General features: G+C 45.7%; 1 long non-coding RNA gene across 1 annotated transcript; it reads right to left on the bottom strand.

The window, feature by feature from the left end:
• Positions 1 to 17597: 17597 nt before the first annotated feature.
• LOC146247219 (uncharacterized) lies at positions 17598 to 19455 on the bottom strand. Its single transcript, XR_014732265.1, has 3 exons — positions 19380 to 19455; positions 19064 to 19197; positions 17598 to 17980 (listed from the first exon to the last, which is right to left on the bottom strand). It is a non-coding gene; the product is annotated as an uncharacterized LOC146247219 (long non-coding RNA).
• Positions 19456 to 19940: the final 485 nt, after the last annotated feature.

Genomic DNA, 19940 nt, shown 5'->3' with positions numbered 1-19940 from the left:
GCACAGCAGAAGGGGGAAAAATTCAATTATCAGACAGAAAATGAAGTGCCCCTCACCCCCTCGACACAACAATAACAACAATCAGAGGAGAGCATTGCGATCTCCCAGCTAATATCTACACAGCCTTGATGGAGAGTGGAACATGACCGCTCTTGTTAACACCACGGCTCCTCTTTGATCGCTCGGTGGGCTGCCGCTGTAAACATGTAATGGATGACCTGTAAACACGATCACGCAGTAATGCTGGAAGACAAAGGCCATCCTGCTCTGTTCTCCTGTGACGGCAGAACTACATGGCATCGTTTTAGACCCCCGAGAACCAGCAACCCAGAAGATCAATAACTAGAACTTGCTCAAGAACCAGAACACATGTTGTTGTTTGACGGTAAACTTTAAATGCAGGGTTGGGACTTGCCCAGCGTTGCAATATGGTGTTGCAGTGTACTGTAAGATGTAACCGTATAAGATGTTTCCGTATTTGATGCGGCAGTTTGAGATGAGGCAGTATTAAGGTGTTGCATTACACAATGTTGTAGTCAATAGTGTTAGAGTTTGTGGTGTTACAGTTGAAGGTGTTGCCGTATATGGTGTTGCAGTGTTACATGCTAAGCAGAGGATTGTGGGTCAGAATAGCTTGAAAAGCATGGTGATTGGCTTGCATAATGCAAAATGCACCTGGATGCACTAAGATATCCAGACATTTTTGCTTTTCTGCATTTGACATACATATTGGGACATACTAAATCTTTTTCTGGCATACTATAAATAGTGCACCTTAAAGTGCAACACTTTATCCTGTTCAACAACATCTTATCCAGCAAAACCATAAGCCATCAGTCCCAATACCCACACTACCATACCATTGCTGGATAAGATGTTGCGGGGCAGGATAAAGTGTTGCACTACATAGTGAACTATCTAGTGAATGTTGTCCCTACAGAGGCCTTCCAGTCATGCGGAGTCGTGAGAGTGCAGTACTCCACCCCACCAGCAGGCTGAGGGCCCCAGTCTGGCCCCCTCCACTTTCAAACAGAGTGTTTTGTTATTGCTTGTTTTATGTTTGTTGTAATGTTTTCCAACCACTCTAGAGAGAAATTTATCACTGTAAACCATGCTGAAAATAAAGCTAAAGCATTTGGTTGATCAAAGGCGGAATATTTAATATGTTTAGGTTTGAAAATGGAGTTATTATTTATGTTCTGAGGGCTGTTTTATGAAACTTTGTACCAAACAAAAGGGTCTGAGGGATGGCGTGTACGAAGGGTGCAGACTAAAACTCCCAGCAAGCCTGAAGTCACTACAGATATCATAATACCAGATTCTCTTTGAGAGGTTTATTTCCCTCACAACACATTTACACATTTATTTCTACACTAATGACTGTTTTTGTGTGTGTGTGCGTGTGTGTGTGCGCGCGCGTCGAGGGTGGGTGTGCAGCTGCAACAAACATCCTTGCAAACTCATGATGAAACAATTGGATAAGACGTATCTAGCGCGTGCCTGACTTGGCACACATCACCAGGAACCATGTGAATCTGAATCTCAGAATACACTCCAGCCTCCGGACCATAAAGATATTTCACTTGTCAAAGTCAGAGATGCATCCAGATGAATGTATGCCGTAACCAAGTATTGATGATGTCCAGTCTCCCCCCCCCCCCCACCCCCCCACCCACCCACCTGCAGCCCAGGCTCACATACAGGAAATAGGGCCTGAAAATCCCCCAGTCCTCTCACACCACTCAGCGACCAGTGTGATTGGACTTCTCACTCTCGGCTGCTCCGCATTATTGGCCATTATCACGCTGTGGTCCGTGTGTCGGGTGACACTGGTGCACTGATGGAGAGGAGACAGGGAGGACCTGGACTGCAATAACGTATTATTAGCTTTTTCACAGCTCCCTCGGGCTGGATTTACACTGGATATCCACAGACCTCTGAGGGCAGTCCACTGTCAAAACAGCAGTATCCACCACTGGAGCAATGTCCATAAAGTCACACGCACACACACAGATACACACACAGAGACACACACACACACACATATATATATATATATTCATGTATACTGCAAGCACTTACACATGGCCCCACTTACACACTGTTACATACAGTACTAACCACACAGATATTCATTGCTTTGTGTTCATTCTTTATTGACAGGCTTCTCTACAATTAGCCCCATCAATGTTGATATTCTTGTTTGTTACAACCACTGAATGGCCTCCATTGTTCAGAGACAAAAACATATTTTCTCCAGTCAATTTACTGTGTAAGCTCCTCTCCAGGAACACAGAATAGAGCAGCACTGTCGTTCTCCAAGCCATTGACTATTACCTGCTGTGAACAACAATGCAGCACAGAGCATGTATATATTCTCCACAAAGAGACACAGAGAGAGAGAGACAGAGAGAGACAGAAAGAGAGTGAAAGAGAGAGAGAAGGAGAGACACAGAAAGAGAGAGAGACAGGAATAGAGAGACAGGAAGAGAGTGAAGGAAAGGGAGAGAGACCGAGAAAGAGTTAGAGAGACAGAGAGAGAGAGAGAGAGAGAGAGAGAGAGAGAGAGAGAGAGAGAGAGAGAGAGAGAGAGAGAGAGAGAGAGACGGAGCAGCTGATGAGCTCAGGCTGTTTGACGTGTGACGTTCTTGTCCTTGGTAATGTTAGAGCTGTCCCAGGTGACTGCTGTCTCGTGTCCCAGACCTGTTTAGAATACAGTCAGAACTTCCTTAAGGGACAATAACATCAGCCGGCCTCAATTAGGCTGACATTTTGCTGACATGCAGATTGCCTCTCCTCCATCTTTTTATGTAAAACACTGATATGCCAGTCACCTATGGATGGGTGAACTTTGGGAGAATCAATGCTATTGATGAATCATAGATCATACAAGTCAACAAGACTGACATTATTAGAATGAATTCGTCGGGCAGGGAAAATCAACATTAAATTGTAATCATAATCAGACAAAGTGAGTTATGTATAATCAATAGCGCAATTATGATAATAGAGTTTCTTGTTGTGACGCAGGAAAAGAAGCACATTCAAACACTTCTAGTGTGTGTTTGTGTGAGTGTGTGTGTTTGTGTGAGTGTGTGTGTTTGGTCTTGTGTACACATGTTCATTTATCATACAATGTCCAGCCTCACTGTGTACACACACTCAGATGGCTTATGCATTACTATGACTGATCGGTCGATCAACATGAAAAGGTAGAGAATCATTCTTGCAGAAATGTCCAACAGAACATAATAGGTCTGTGACAGTACTCCAAAAAGGTACGCAGCCTCGCTCCAAACTACAGGGTATTCACAGCTGACAGTCGCAGAGAGAAAGAAACATTTGTCCTTTCATGCTCCTGAACAGTAATCACCCTAGGACGCGGAGGTCACCCTTGAGCTTGACAACAGGTCTGGTTTACTGCAAACCCTCATGGAACATCTAGACGCCTTCACGTGGAGCAGAGGCAAAACACTGCCGCAGCATTATAATCCTGGAACCTTTGGCCATTCGCTACTTTCTGAAACATATTGCTAGGGGATTGTCAGAGGGGGAGCACAATATAGCAGTGAAATCCAAGGAGACAATGGCATTTGATTGTGTCCTTTGGTGAATCCTGAGATATTGGCTGGATTGCAGGGGGTTTTAGCAGAAGCAACCTTGAACTACTCTACCACCCTGTAATAATAATAACAATTATTATTATTACGTTATTATTATTATTGTGACCACATCATAATAGCAATCATTATTATGACTATCAAAAAAATTACAACAAAATTATCATTAGAAAATATATCCTGGGGTACTAATGGCTTTTGCCTGTTACTAGGCACAGTCTTCATAGCATGAGACAATTAGCAGCTCCTCAGAGCACAAACACTGAGCCAGTGTAAACGGTACTGTACGCAGGGCTGCAAGGATGTATGAGTCAGGCATGTGTGCTCGACCGATAGACAGTAAAGCAGGCTGCGCACCCCCAGACTGTGTTATGTTGGGATCAACTCATGCTAAAGCAATTTGTGTCAACGAAGAGTGGAATAGAGAAATTGAATCATTCAGTTCTGACAAAGCCTCTGGTTTCTGCGGGACCTCGGAGCAGCAGAGGTGACAGATGATGCTTGGTTCAGCGCCTGTGAGTGGCACGCCATTCTGACAGTCTTTTGTCGGCGGCTCAGGGGGTCGAGGTCACCGAGGCAGAAAGAGAGAGCACCTTATAAGGAGAGACCATGCTGCCGACCCTTCACCTCGACCAGAGAACCAATAGCAGTGGGCGAAGAGATGGACTGAGAAAGTAATCGACTAAAGGTGAGAGCGAACGAGACTGAAGCGTGGCCCAGACACACAAATGGACGGACAGACAGATAATGGGGATAACGGGATAGACTCAGACTGAGCAGTTCCCTGCCCTAGTGTTTCGTAACGTCAACCAAAACCCTTGGCTAAAGTGGGCCTGCTGTCATCATCTATCACCGAGCAGGGTGTCTGGTCGGAGCTCCATCCCAGGTCGGTCCCTCTCCGCCGCGCTGCGTGAAGAGTTCCACATGCTGCTGGATAGTCTAGAAGCCCAGAAGACCATCAGACAGCTCATCATTCTGCTCACCATCTGGTTCCTCTGTAGTGTGACTTCACCAGGGATGGGCACACTGAGCTCTCCTTGCCCGCTTCTGCAAAGCCTGCTATCCCCATCATCATCATCACCACCACCACCATCACCAGACCTGGTATGATGTAAGGGCTAACATCTAACGTCCGGCTAATTGCTCACATGAAGAACCCTCTTGCAGCCATGTAATGTGGTAACGCTTTGACCTTCCCTCCACATCTTTAAAGTACAATTAGAGCAGCTGGATCAAACACTCCAGCAGAGCCGCTCTTGGACGGAGGCTGGAACAGAGAGGAGCAGACGTTCGCGTTTCGAGGCTGCCGTGTTAATCGGAATAGCAGCAGTCGCGTTAACTCATTACGTGTAATGGGCTTTTCACATGAGTTGTTATGGGGGAGCTTTGAAGAGAGTGACACCCCGCTCCTCTGCTCGCAGCAGTCAAACAGCTCCAATGTCTCGTCTAACTGCCGGTGCAACTCCTGCGAGTGTTTTGGTTACATTTCAGGTTTCAAAGTGTTTTGATCTATATGTGTGGGGAATGCAAAGGGAATGTGCGATGCTGGGGTGGTTTCCAGATTGTTCATTACTGGGCGTCGGCTCCGTATCTGGATTATTTGGCATCAGAAAAAGACACTGTGAAGCTGGGAGGCTTGAGGTTTAGCTTTCTTCTCTCCCGCCCTTTGCTGCTGCATGTTGGCGCGGCTGCTCTGTGCACAACTATAAGAGCTCAGTTTGATCTTTCGCCTAAAATCGCTCCACTCAAAAGAAAGATTTAAGACCACTTTCATCATGAAAGGCTCTTATAAGGTGAGCTGAATATACCTGGATTGAAGGTTTTCCTTTTGGTGAGCATGCTGTACAAACTGGGCCAATTTGCAAGGATACACACCCACACACACACACACAAGAGGACACGCACAAACACACACACATGAAAATAGATAAGCCAGCCCCAAACTTGTTGTTTTATCCTTTACTCTGGCTTTCATGTGGTTTTAAGTTAGAGCGACTATAATCATCCTAACATGCTCTTCCCTCCTGAAATCCACCACAACCGTAGCAATGAAAAGCATTATAGTTTGAGTCATTGGTTCTAATAAAACGCTGTCAAAGTGAGGGCCCCTGTCATCTTCATTTGGGCCTTGTTAGGAGCAATTCTCCACTGCAGAGCCGGATGTGTGAGCGACTGGGGTCAGACACTGTAATTTGTGCCTAGTGAGGAACGGCCAATGAAAACCCTGGGCCAGGTGCAAACAGCCTTCAAGGGGGCTGGCCTCACTTTCCAAGGCGTAGAAATGACAGAGCCAGCGGGTAAATCCATTATCCTGAGGAAGACTCATTATGGTGAGATCCTGTGGAAGACTGTCCACTCTGGGCTCCACACCCGGACACTCCTCCTCTTTTCTCCTCTCCTGTCTCCCATTGTCTAGTCCTCTCTCCTTTCCTTTCATCTCTTCTCCTCTCCTTTCCTCTCTTGTCCTCTCTCCTCTATTCTCCCCTCTACCCCTCTACCCCTCTCCTGTCCTCTCCTTTTCTTTTCTTCTCCTCTCCTCTCCTTTCCTCTATTCCTTTTTAAATAAAACAAACCTTTTCTCCTCCGTCCTCTCTTCCGCAGCGAAGATCCAGGCCCTCCCTCCTTCCCACTAATGGAACGCGCGCATCCAGGCTGCGTGACAGTTGGCTGCAAAGAAGAGCTGAACTTTGACCCCGTCCCGGAGACCTCCTCTTGTCCTCCTCTCTGCTGTCTCTCATTCCATTGCTTCTGTTGATGACACATCATCGAGGCGACTCAGAGACCCAAGGCCAGCGTTGGCCCCTCCCTCACACGGCCACACAGATGAAACGGCCCATCGAGGCGACAGACATGGGGGGGGTCAGCACAAGTCAGATGGAGGAGGTTTCTGGTGTCTGGCAGCCGACACTTTAAAATGTTAATGGATGGGGGGCGAACAAAGATGGAATGGGCCTGAAAATGCTAATTGTCCCTAATTCATGTAAATAGCTTTTCTAATGGAGGAATTAAGCATTTTAAATACGCAATTGGAGGCAATCAGTCCTTTCATTTGGTGGGGCGGCACAGGTGTACTGGATTGAAATTCATCTTTCACACTGGGCTAGCTCATTTGTCACTTGGCTGTAAGCAGGCAGGGCGGACTGGGAGAGGGCTGGGTGTTCACACACATGTGCACTGGCAGGGGTAGAAGACGCCGACAGGACTCTGTCGTGACTGGCTGAGCTGATGCCACTCTGGTCCCAGTCGTCACTCACGTCAGGACATCATCTGGTGCCCACATCCCCTTGTCCCCTCACTCCACCCATTAGAACCATCGATCACGTCCAAGATAAACATTGCGATGCTGAAGAACAACTCACGGTGTTGTGATGAAAGTGGAGCACGCGCAGAAACAAGCCGAGCATTGAGTGTCTGATGCAAGGCGATGGTAGTGTATACCGCCTTCCCTGACTTATTACTCTGATCATCTCAAACAGACAATAGAGCACAAGAGGTCACGTCACCCCATGTAGCAACACCCTGCTGTACCAAGGCCGGAGAATGAGAGAGAGAGAGAGAGACAGTTACAGAAAAAGACAGGGAGTGAGAGATAAAAAGAGAGAAAAGGGAGAGCGAGAGAAGAAGAGATACACAAGAGAGAGAGAGAGAGCTATGAATGAAATGCGCTGCCCAGAGAGAGAAAGACTTCATAGTCAATATGAGGCGGATACTGTGGCAGCTCTCAGGGCACAGAGATCCTGGCTCTGAGGAGAGGGAGGAGACGGCCCCCGCTAATGAACGAGACAAGAAAAACCTTGTTTAAAAGGACAAATCAGATCACAAGATTTCAAACCCATTAGCTGCTACTCACCGTGAATGATAATACATGATAAAGGACGGTTGGGCCTTTTGATTTCTGAGCAAAAACGGTGTTGTCTTGGGAACAAGCTTTTCCTGGAGGAGAATCAAAGAGCAGTTCATTTTCACACTGACCTTCAGGGCTCCGGGCGGCCAGACAAGGGCACAAACAGATTGAGAATTAATTGGTGCAATTAACATTTTGTGATTATAAGGACTCCAAATCAATACACTATGCAAATAGCAGTATTGATGTGCTGCAGAAACCTTGTTAATTGTGTTTGGCGAACAAACAGCCTCCTGTGTTACTCTTCCATAATGGAACAGGAGGCACGGACAGGCTCAAAGTGCTGACCACTTGAGATGCATGAGGGCGACCAGAACTCTCTCTCTCTCCGTTTCCCTCCCTCCCTCCGTACCTCCACCCCCCCTCTCCGGCAGTCCTCCCCGCCCCCCAGTGGACCACTGTCTCCTCTCAAAGCGCTTAAGGAAAGTTGTGGAGTTTGATGGTCTTGTTTGCTTTTAAGTTGGCCCTTTAGTGTTCCTTTGAAGAGGCTCTTCTCCCCGGCTGCAGTGTGGATGCAGCTGCCTCCGTGTGCCTGTGATCTCCCCGCCACGCCGCTCTCATGGCAGGCTGAGGCAGATTACTCGAATGGCCTCCTGCCTTCTCTCTTTTACTGTTGGTTTCAGCACAGGGCAGCGGGCGATGGCCGCCGCACAAAACAGAATTGAAACACTCCAAGCAGACAGCCATTCTAATGAATTAGTTTCAGCTTTATTGCTATGGACTGGATTTTCCACTCTCGTTATTAAACCGCGTTGAAAATGCACTTTCATTTCAGATAAGTACCAGTAATCCTGTTTGTGGAGCGCCGTAGATGAAGTTAAATATAATTTAAGCAGAAACGGAAACGGGCGGAACAATGTAATCACTGAAAGTGAGATTGAAGTGATGCTATTATTATTATCATTATTATTATTTTCGTTATTAGAGCTTACTGTTTGGGAGCGAGAGTAGAGTCGGTGACAGGGCATCAGTATATGTAGAAGGTGAGGGGCAGAACGCACACTCCACCGAATAGCTATCACACAGATCCAATAAATCATAGCCCACTCAGCGCTGGGCTCTCTCATATTACCCATCTCACTGTTTGTCCCTATGACAATAGCTTGCAAATTACATTCCAGAGCTTAGAGCCAGAACCCTATTGGACATCCACAAAGAGCCAGAGACAGGGCTGGTGGAGTGCAGTACCACGGTAAAGCACTACTGTTAATTACACAGGGTTAAGAAGCCGTGGGGGGGGGGGGGGGGGTGTTAGCGTGGCCTTTTCAGAGCTACAGTCAGTCCTAGCAGGAGGGCTAAACATGGCGGCGGTAGTGGAGCTGTAATACTCTGCTCCATGTCTCCCCTATCTTCAACCTCTACTCTGCTGCCCCGTGTTCACTAAGGAGTCTGGGAACAAAAACCAGAGTCCCTCGTGATGGTGTGGCAGAGGCGCGATAAAAAGGTGCAAATATTAATCCTGCAATGGTTTGTGTTAGTCACGGCTTTTAACAAATAGAAATTATTAATATTAAAAGAACGTTACCGAGGACTGTTAAATCATTTACACTCCGCCCTCAGTCATTAAAATGAAGAATGAGGTCCTCAACACCAAGATTACAGGTAATGTCATAAAACAGAACAATTGACATGTTATTAGCCGTTTGTTAGCATGCTAATTGCTCTTAATTCTTTTCAGTTTGGGCTGCGCTTGTTTAAAGCATTAGCCTTAATCCCCATGGTGATGAAGTTGGTGTGCCGAGTCAGTCAGGCAGAGTGGACAAGGCATTCCAACACCATGGCAGCTAACCAAGGAAACAGTGCCATTAGCAGCACACTGTAACCAATAACACTTATTCAGACTAATATGTTATGAAAATATGCAAGTTCTTAGTGGACCATGGGGACTCTTCCATGTCAGACAGTACTCTAATGCAGGGTACTATCTGCATTACAGGAGGAGATGCAGTACACATATTTTCATGATGATTCATGTATTTTACCTACAGTGGCACGTGTGTGCGGGAGCGCCTCTTTTCATTGGTGACCCTTTGGTCATGTGACCACAAAAAATCTGGTCTCAGAGTGGAGCGCTGCCTGATGAACTTCCTCTGCTCCCAGGATCAATCCTGGGCCCGGCGTGGTCAGGAATCAACAAATCACACGTTGACACATCAGCAATCACGCGTCAACATGTGTGTCCCCAGGCTGCATGGCCTCAGGGGTCACCAGGCTACAGGGAGAGGAGGGTGGGTTGGGCGACACTCCTGTTGTCTTTGCTGCTGCCTACACGCTACTGGGGAAGGAGGTGGCCATGAGAAGGAGGAGGGTGGTCAAAAGGACGTTTCGACAATGGCACCAGTCTTTGTGGCCACTAAAGGTCACTCAGTCTCTATTGATGCTGATGGGATTCTGCTGATCCTCACGTTGCTACTAGTCAGAGCAACTACATGAGATGCAGATAATGATTATTATGGTGGAAATAACAATGGAGAGAAATGGCCTTGTCTATTTAGGCTGTCAGACTACCAAGACGGAGCGGGAGAAAAGAGACAATAGCATTGCGTTTTCAGACATGCCTCAAAAAGACCTTGTCAAGATTGATGTCTTCCCTGTCGCTCTTGAAGTCTCTAGTTAATAGTAGGGGAAGACTACCAGTATCCACTTCTGGCTAAAAGCACCACCCGTGAATCGAGGACATTAGAGAAAAAATGGAGAGGGTACGTGTCATTTCTATAGGGTGGCGAGACGCAGGGAGAGGAGAATAGCCAATCTGTGGCGTGTAATGGATATGTCAGGAGTTGCTAAATCATAGGTGTCCAGGGCAGAGAGACAAGAAAACCAAACATAATGTCATCCTTTGGAGAGACAGAGGGGAGAAAAGTGGGGAAAGGAAACTAACCAAAAAGTGAAAACAGATGCAAGGAAAGGAAAAATAGCAAAGGGTGGATAAATATGGGTTTAAATTTAGGAATAAAAGGAAAAAATCCGAAATATTAACCGTTTATTTCCTTGCGTGCTGTTGCTTATCGTAGGGTCTTTGGCGTCCCGTATGCTGGCCTGTTGTGCATTATGGAAATGAAGTAACGCTACTTTGCTTAACAATAACACACTGACTTTGAATCCTCTTACTTAAGGTTTGATTGCTTCTTGACGCTGGTTTTAAATGAATTGTGTTGAGGAGTGATAAAGAGCTTATTGTCAGGAATAAAAGCCCAGAGCAATGAAGAAAAGCTACACATGGAGTGGCCAGACGATCCAGCCTATTACGGTGAGGGAATGGTGTCCTTGACTGCCAGGACGGCTTAGAATTTTATTTCATCTTGTTTTGCTGCCTGCTGACAATGATGCGTGACTGTGGCGCTAGGGGGAGAGGGCAACCATGAGAGCCAGTCCGGATCTCATTTAGGTGTGTGTGTCTGTGGGAGTGTCTGTATTAGGATGAGTGTGTGGGGAGGCGTTCACGCTCGTGTGCCAGAAAGGTGTGTGTGGGTATGATAGTGTCGTTGGCATTAGTTGTTGGATGCGTTATGAGAGCACACTGTCGCATTGAATGCGACACTGCTTGTCATTCTCCTCGCGTCGACTGAGTTTCGAACGTGTGTGTGCGCGCGTGTTCACACACTCACTTTGACCTCTAGCAGGCTCACACACCGACGCCCCAAACTCAATGTAAATTAGGACCACTGAGGACTGGAAGACTCTGGGATTTGTTGTTTATCTGCCTAGCGTAGAGGACGGTTGAGCCGTAATGGCTCTCCGGTGGGTTCCGAACGTGGACTTTGTGTTCCTCAGCAGTTTGAGGCTGTCCCATTGTGCCGCCTGGTTTCCATTCTGCGTGGTTGGCTGCTTGATTCGGGTGGGCACAGTTCAGTTAAAGGTTATCAGGGGTTTCGTCAAGGTTAGCTGGGGCTGGGGCTCCATCCTGGTTCAGCTCCGGCAGAGTTCCCGGAGGGAAGACCATCTATGCTTAGTCCATTTTCTCTCTTCAGACCCACCTCACACAAGATCCATCAGTATAAACGATTACGCCATGTTAAATGAAGGCTGTGCTAATTGGTCCTTCTGGAACCAAAAGAAAAGAGAGAGAAAAGCAGGCTGAGTGTGTTGAGGAGAAACTCACACAGAGACATAGTGAGTGACTTCATTGAGGGCAGCGTTACAATGAATTATGCAGAGCTACAAAACAAAAGGGTTAAAAAGACCCACTCTAACTCTATCTCTGACTCAGGCATGCCAACAGCGATTACTTTTAAATAAAATATATTTCCAATAATTATCTCATATGATTCTGTGTGTTTTCAAGCATACAGAAAATAATGATCCTGAACCAAAAGTGCTCAAAAAATAGTGAGGGTCAAACTTTTTCCTCAGATTGTTTCAGGCATTACAGACCTTTTCAAAGAGATTTGGTCCGAGCTCTCCCCCTATTTGAACGTAGGAACATTGAAGACCAATTTGTGGGATTAGTGTACACAGCGGAGATGAAGTTGATGCTGAGGACGCCCACATGACCAACGTCCCTCCGTGTCCTTCTCAGCTCCACCCTGGGCCAGAGACTAAGCCCCACCGCAGCCAAGCCATGCAACCACAGCTCCAGCCCAGCCAGGGCCCCGGAACCCTCCTCAGCTTCCCACCTTCCCAGCCCGCGCCTAAACCCAAGCCCTATCCCCAGTCCCCAGCCCTCCCTGCTTGGCTCCTCCTGGAACTTTATTTAATGAGCGAGGCTAGGTGGTGGGCATGTGAGGGTCCCACACCAGGCTGATAGCAGCACAGAAAAGGCTTTCATGAAGCATGGGTGAACAAATGGGATTTAACACACAAGAGGCTCTGATGGCCTATTAATTCTGCTTTGGCCAGCTTCCAGAATGAGCCAGGCTCTCTCCTAATTCATGGCTAATTTCTATCAGAGGTACCAGGAGACTTTGTTTTACTGGGCAGGATGCATCCGCATAACTTTAATGGATTCATTCTGCGGCTAGGACACAGAGACATTGATTAGACTTCCTCTGAGGCCCGCCGCTAGTTGCTTGACATAGGCAGCAAATGAAATGTGACCTCCAGTAAACAGGCCTGAACCAGCTAGCCCCGGCATAATCCATTAGCTCAGTACTTCTCTCAATCCTATTTAATTAATGAAGTGATTTAAAAAGGGAGGCTGCAATTACCGATCTCTGGAACAGAAAATGGAGGAGATATAAGGACAGCCCACACAGTAAAGCGTAGAAGAACAGTGTTGAGACCATCCTTGGCAATAGTCTGGATATTCCAGCCTTGAGACTCGATGATGCAGCCACAAAATGCAAGCAGATGTGTCAGAACCTAGCAGGCTATGGAAAGACCCCATTGAAGAGGTTTTCTTTTGGCTAGCTATCTTAAATATTTGTCAGCAGGAGAAAAAGTCAATTTATTCATAATTTGCCAAAGTCAAGCAGTGACAGCAGGGGAGAGGGAGTTAATCAATTTGCAGTGAAATGAAAAGCAGCAGAGGGGGAAAATGCTATCCACTTGTGTCTGATGCGTAGGGGATTTAACAGTAGGCCCATTCTAGCCATGCTACAGTCCCATGGTTACACAACCTAATCAGCAGTTCTTCCAATCTGGTCTTTGGAATTCACAAACGGTACACTCCTGGCCTTTTTAACCCAAATCCTTCTCCCTCGACATGTTCCGGTGTTTGTATGGCCAATTGGGCCTCACTGTCTGAAGGGAGGCAGTACAGTGTTTTCCCTTCTAACAAAGCTACGTCCTCAATGTCAAAGGAAAGGCAAGCACAACATCTCTGTAGGTGCATATGTTACATCACTTATTTCTCTAATTGCATTCATTTATTTATTTTCAATTAATAATTTATAATGCAACACACAGTGATATGCAAATGAACAATTTGATTTTAATGAGTTTTTAATGACCAAACAAAGAATTAGTACCCAGTGTGGTGTGCAAGAAATTTGCTCAGGGAATGAATTTCAGAGCTTTGTTAATGTTTGAGTAGAGAACATCACTGGATATTTCTGCGAGCCGACTCACACCACAGCAGATTCCATTTTGAAAGTCATTATTTCAAGGTCGTCAAGACCACTGCAAGAAGGCCAGTTTTGACAAATGTTATGCTTGAGGAAACAGTGGTGACCATTATAACCACACAAACATAGCAATCATGGAGCAAAACAGAGGCCCACACTTTGAATTAGTTACACATATCACAGCCCCAGACAATGGAAAACTCCCCTACCAATGTCCTGCACATTCTAACGATTCCCATTGCTCTGGGAGAAAAGGCGCAGGGCCACATGCCGCTGGACCCAAATGGCATTTGATAATGGCTTTTTTCAGCAAACCAAAAAGACATTGTTAAGATTTACATTTTCAAATATATGCTGACCTTTTTTCCCTCCTCTCCCCTGTTCGCTTGTCATCAGGCTTGGTAATTGAATCAATATATTTCCTGATCAGCCCAGAGATTGAATAAGGTCACAGGAAGCCATGTGTGGACATTAAAAATCATTATTCTACTCAAATTGAGCAGAGATGGCATAGACCATTCAGGGTTCAAAATGAAATTCTATTAGAGTCTATTACACTTTTACAATTATAGCGACGTTCCAATATTACAACGGGAAATGAAGTCATAATAAAAAGCCCAGAGGTGTATTACAAAGAAATGACCCTACTTTTTTTCACCTTTAGGCTCTTATTGAATTGATAAAGAGAACTTGGCGACTTTGCGGTCATTGATAAGTGACCTCATACATGTCAAATAGTCTTTTTCCCCAACTCCTTTTTCTTGTTTTTCTAAAAAGCTCCCCATGGCTACATAGTGCATGGAGAACAATGTCCTACATTTAAAAAGTGCTACAATAGTTTGCTGGTCCTTAAATTAATTTTCCTAGCAGGCACTATTCAGAACAAGTGTTGTTAGCCGCTAAAACAATTATGCCTTTAATTACGGTTAATTATACATCATTTTTTGGGGGGAAGAGAAGTTGCCTTAGCGGTACTCTATGCACTTTATGTACTCTATCTATTCTACATAGAAGGAAAGGCTAATTGAAAACCAAATACCATCATACAATTGGAGGGCAATGTTTAAATCCTGTTACTATTCCCAACCAGAATAGGGAAAATTGAATGTACTGTATCACATTATTAACTGAGAACTTTCAGTTTTAAACTCTTGCAAATAATGTCTAACTATCAAAGCAGGACTTAGATAAAATTCCATTTTTAATTGGCTTGGTTATTGAAATTAATAACACTTATCAGCCATCAACTTATCAACTCTGCACGCATAGTGTGAAAATGAGAGAAAGAGAGAGAGAAAGAGAGAGAAACGGGTAGAGTGAGACACAAAACTATTTCTCTGGGCTTAACATCTATTATGATCAGTCCTGTGCCAATGAGTTTACATGTTCATAAATGAGCACCCGCCTGGTCTATCTCAAATGGGAAAATGAAATTGGCTTCTCGTCTAATGCGGTGGTGTCCTTTGCCATGCCTGCACGGTAAACCGACAGTGGGATGGAGACAAGAGAGGCTCATCTCCTCAGTTGTCAAACCGCCGTTCCACTTTAAGGGCAGCCCCTCGGTTCAATTAGGCGTGATGAGAACAGTGTCTGCAGTGTTCCTATGCTCCTTAAACCCCAGTCAGATGACAGCAGAACAGGCGAGGCCCAGCAGAGCTCTGTGAGTATGGCGAACAGCAGAGCCCAGATGCCTGGATACCACGTCCCCGGCTTTAGCAGCCATCATCATCTCCCGGCGCAAATGGCCTTTCATCTCAGGTGGAACAGAGTCATTGAGAGGGTACATCCACGATGTCAGGCAGCCCAGTTAAACTCTCGCGTACGGAGAGAGAGGAATGCTTAATGAATGGACCGTTTCCATCCCCATCCTCTTCAGATTTTTTTTTTTTTTGAATAAAAAACCTCCAAGTGGAACGTTTATGAAACACATAATGACAATGTAAATCAGTGGGCGGCTCCAATCTACAAGGATTAGTGGTTTTGATGTAGTTCAATACGTGGAGGCATGCTTGTCCCTTATTACGAGCTTCAGAAGTCATCCCTGAAGGAGTGGAGGGGAGGGGGGGGGGAGGAGGGGAGGAGGAGGGGAGGAGGAGGGGGGAGGGTGCCCACCACTCCGCCACAGATCTCAGCCAGCAAATTAGGCCCTGTGATAATCTATTCAGGATGAGAAAAAAGAAAAGAAAGCGTCTAGGAGATACTTGGCCTGTCAAACGTGTCAGGTAGGAGAAAGGAGGCTTGTTACCGTGCTGGTTTTTTTTTACTTTTAAGAATTTCTTTCTTGTAAACTCCTGCTCCAAATGGGGCCATGTTGAGCAGCTTGGAACACAAGCATTGGGGTGACAGCACACAGGTACTGCAATGGCAGGGCGTGTTGCTTGAGACTGGCTCACTCCTGGTAAACTGGACTTGCCCTGAATGAGGACTGCGTGGTCCACGGTTCTTCAGACCAGCTCTGCTGTTCTCTCTGCTAAACTTGGTCATCTGCCAGTAACTGAGAGCAAAGATACCACTATTCCAACCATGTCAGCTCCCAGCATGCATTAGCAGGTGACTGGCAGGCACGGTGGGGGCTAAGGTCGTGACCTCAGCTGAGCTGCCAGGGGACCCTCCATGTGTCTCTTGCTTCTAGTAAGTACTGCAGCTACCCTTACCAAGTATGTACTGCTTGCTGTATGCATACCATTGAGACACACTGTCCTGTCATAACATTCCGTCTTGAACTTTGACCCACTCGCTCATACATCTGTCATAGTTTTTGGCACAAAATTGTAATATTGTTGAAAAACTGGTTGGTGCAAATGTTTTTTACCTTTAGTACCTTAGACAGTGTTGTTACTTTGTAATGCATGCAGCTCAGTCGACGAGATGTATCTTTTGCTGTGTACAGAATTGTGGGCCCGAAAAGCATACTGGCTTGTACACTGCAAAATACAACCACTTTACAATAGGACATCCTGGCATACTGCATTCGACATACTATGTCATGTCCAATGCAAAATGTTTTTCTGGCATACTATATAGTATGGTGGTATGAGTATTGGGGCATACTTCATAAGTCAAACATACATGAGTTATTTCATATCACTCCACTCATACAACATGATGCAGGTATTCCTGTTGTCACATAACTCAATGCTAGCATCTCATGCTCAGAGAAAACACCCACATTCACACCCACATATCCACCCTCACACATCCAATGAGGTGTTGTGAGTCTTTGCTAAGCCTTGCCCAGGCCTTTCTCTTTAGCTTAGCTGGCTGGCTCTCTCCCCCAGGTTTGTTGGGGGCCCGACGGTGATGAATGTCTTTTCCGTTTTGTGGAGCCCCCTGCACCGCTACACCACGCCAGGCAGAATGAAAAACAGATTAAGGAGGCAGGCAGCCGGCACGGCCAGGATGTTTGGCTGGTGGCTATTGAGTTATCGGCCCTTTTCACACCTAATGAAACAACTTTTAGCACTGCAGCTTATTAAATATCCCCCAGTCGCTGGGCAGAGCTGCAAAGCTGCCAGCCCCTAAGAAGGCTACATTAGATTTTAATTAAAAACAAACAAACAAATTACCAGAAGAAAGTGGAAGAAAATTCAACTCTCTGTGACTCCCACACCATAGTGGGAACCTTGGATTCGGAAGTCACACAACATGAACGGCTTCCACATGCCACATGCTATCATGACCACAAAACCACCAATTACACACAAAGGTATCTGCATTGTGTTTCAGTCTGCTGAAATAGAGAGCATCAAAAGGCCTCCTCAAAACGACGAGATGCTGGATTACCAGAAGACAGGAAGAGAACGAGAGCATCCGTTTCAAACAAAGCCAACGCAGTCCTGACATCAACAAACACGTTCGGCAAACCCGGCAATTAAGACTACATCGCTCTCTCTGATTTATTATTTGATAATCAGCTTAATCTCTTTAACCTTCACTGCAAGGCACTTATCATGAGCACATCAGATTGCGTTTGAAAACCATATTGAGACGGGCAAAAATCATTTTCCTTCTTTTGTTTCCGGGAACTTCAATAGCCAGATCTTTATTTCCAAGGCTAAATGTGTCCTTTCAGGTGTAAATGGTTGTGTGAGATGTCCTATCATTAGCTGCTGTGTTCTCTGGAGATCTGAGTCTTTAAATAGAAATATAATCAGCCAGGCAGCTCATTACGCCCATCTCTGTTTATAATGACGTTTCCAGAAATCTATCCATCGCTCCACTTTGTAATTAAACTTCCCCCAGAATCGCTGGTTTCAACAGTTTCTCCTCATGCAGGCCAAGTCCTTATCGTCACTTTGATTTTTTTTCTCTGCCTCTGGCCCTGCCAAAGCAAGATTCACACAAGCAGCTTTGAATGCCTTCCTCTCTCCTTGTCGGTGGAAAAAGTTTTTTTCCCCTCTGACGCACTGTGTTTAAACTCGTCCCAGACCCTCCGTGTGAAGCGAACGTTTCTGTAAAACAAAAATGGTTCATTATTGATACAGATATGAATGATGGGAGCAAGTGCATTAGCGTTTGTACCCCTCTCATTCCTTAGTCGAGGAGACAAATTGGAGTCACAGTGGAGGGAAGGCAGCAGCTGCAGCATGGGCTGGGAGGCGTCGTTTGCCAGACAGCCAAACCGATGTGGAGCGTATTTTCTGGAGGCCTTTCCTCCCAACGCTGCTCCTCTTCTCCCTCTGGATTCCTCCTCTCCTGCACACATAGCCTGCCTTGTTCCTTTCATTTGAGTTTGACCCCTGCCTTCCTTACTTCCGAGTGGGCTTCATTAAATGCCTCTCTGGTTCTTCCACAGCCCTCTTTCTACCTCGCTAAGTGGGAGAAACGCTACAAAAGGAAAGCTTCCAGCGCGCAATTCTCGGTGGAGAGGGTGACCCCAACTTTAGGGAGAGAAAGGAACCTGAGGATAATAGCAAATGAAGCCAGGGGCCGTATTAATGGGCAGACACTAGCACGCCTAGTTCCGGGGGCTGCTTAAACTGACAGACATGTATATTAAAACTCAGCACATTTCTATTGAAGTCGGAAAGAAAATATGAATATTCATCCTCATTTATATTTCAAGGCATTTCCATTCCTGCAGGGGCCGGGGTGGGTTTTTTGACCAATTTCCATCCCCATTACGGAAATGACAGCTCTCACTCCTGGGCCCTGACAGAGGTCTGCCCAATGCACAGGAGGTCCTGTGAGCAGGGAGGCTGCGCCCGTTCCCAGCTGTCCACAAACACTCATTAACAGAGGAAAATATCCAATGGAATCTCTGTGAGAATTTTTAATCACACAAAGGCCCTGCTAATTAGGCAGCTGATGGGGCATGGAGAGCACAAGGACGAATTCTTTAAACAAAGGACTGGAAACTTTAGGAGCCTTAATTACTCGGGCAAAGAGTTCATTCCAGAACTGGAGAGCACATCATTCCACTAATGAGACCAAGTGGCAGCACATATTAGTGAGAAATAATGTGGAAAGTTCAATTATATTGTGCTTTTGGAGCCTTTTCCCCCTTTTCTCCAGCCTGTTTCTTATGCACACACATGTAAGACAAAGCCCGGGCCAGAGGAGGAAGGAGGCAGGGGGTGGAGGACACGTAATCGCTGGCACCAGGACTCCGTTCTTCACGTGTAGCTTGGCAGGCTTGATCGTCTTAATTGCCCATTAGAATGTTCTCCTGTTTGAAAATGAATATCATTATGGCCCCCGGTTTTGGCCTCCGCTGCTGAAAGTCTTATTGCAATTTGGTCATTCAATACAGCGTGTGTCTGGAATTCTAAACACACAATTGACGACTAATTTGCAGTAACCGGACCCCCGAAAACGTATGAAAGAAGAGGGAGAAACAGACTTAATTACCTTGCCCTCATTACCAGGAGGTAAGATTATCTCTTTCTTTCCCTTAACATGAACAAATATCCTTTTTTAAACTAAAACATATACATTGTCTGGTTTCCTGGTAACGGAAAACAATGGAGATTCAAATGACTCAACTTTACAATAAAGGGCTCTGCCACTGGCAAAACATAGGGGGGAGTGTTCAACATATTGGATTAAGTCAGACAGTAGTTGGGTTTCTACAACATTGAGGGTTTATGCTACAAGTCTGCTTACACTTAAAGGACACATTAAGAAGCCAATAATGTCAATACAACAGCAAATCAGAGCTACTATATCAACCACACTACTATGTAGATTTGAGAGAAATTGTTGGAGGAAAAAGTCGTGTCCATGTTTTTTTTTTTACAGCTCTCCGATGACGTTTTTATATCAGTGGGGGGATTGGGTGGACTGTTCTGACCCCCAGAAGCCAGCTAATAACATTAGTTACAATGTTAAAGACTAGCAAAGCATTCTGATACACCCAATGTACTGGCAAATAACAGAGAATTACAATCAAATAACGATGCTGCTGAAAGG

Source organism: Hypomesus nipponensis, chromosome 19 (assembly GCF_054491055.1).
Source record: "Hypomesus nipponensis isolate SF chromosome 19, ASM5449105v1, whole genome shotgun sequence".
NCBI classification, from domain to species: domain Eukaryota; kingdom Metazoa; phylum Chordata; class Actinopteri; order Osmeriformes; family Osmeridae; genus Hypomesus; species Hypomesus nipponensis.
The sequence above is the reverse complement of the archived record's forward strand: the minus strand, read 5'-3'. Positions and strand labels throughout refer to the sequence as shown.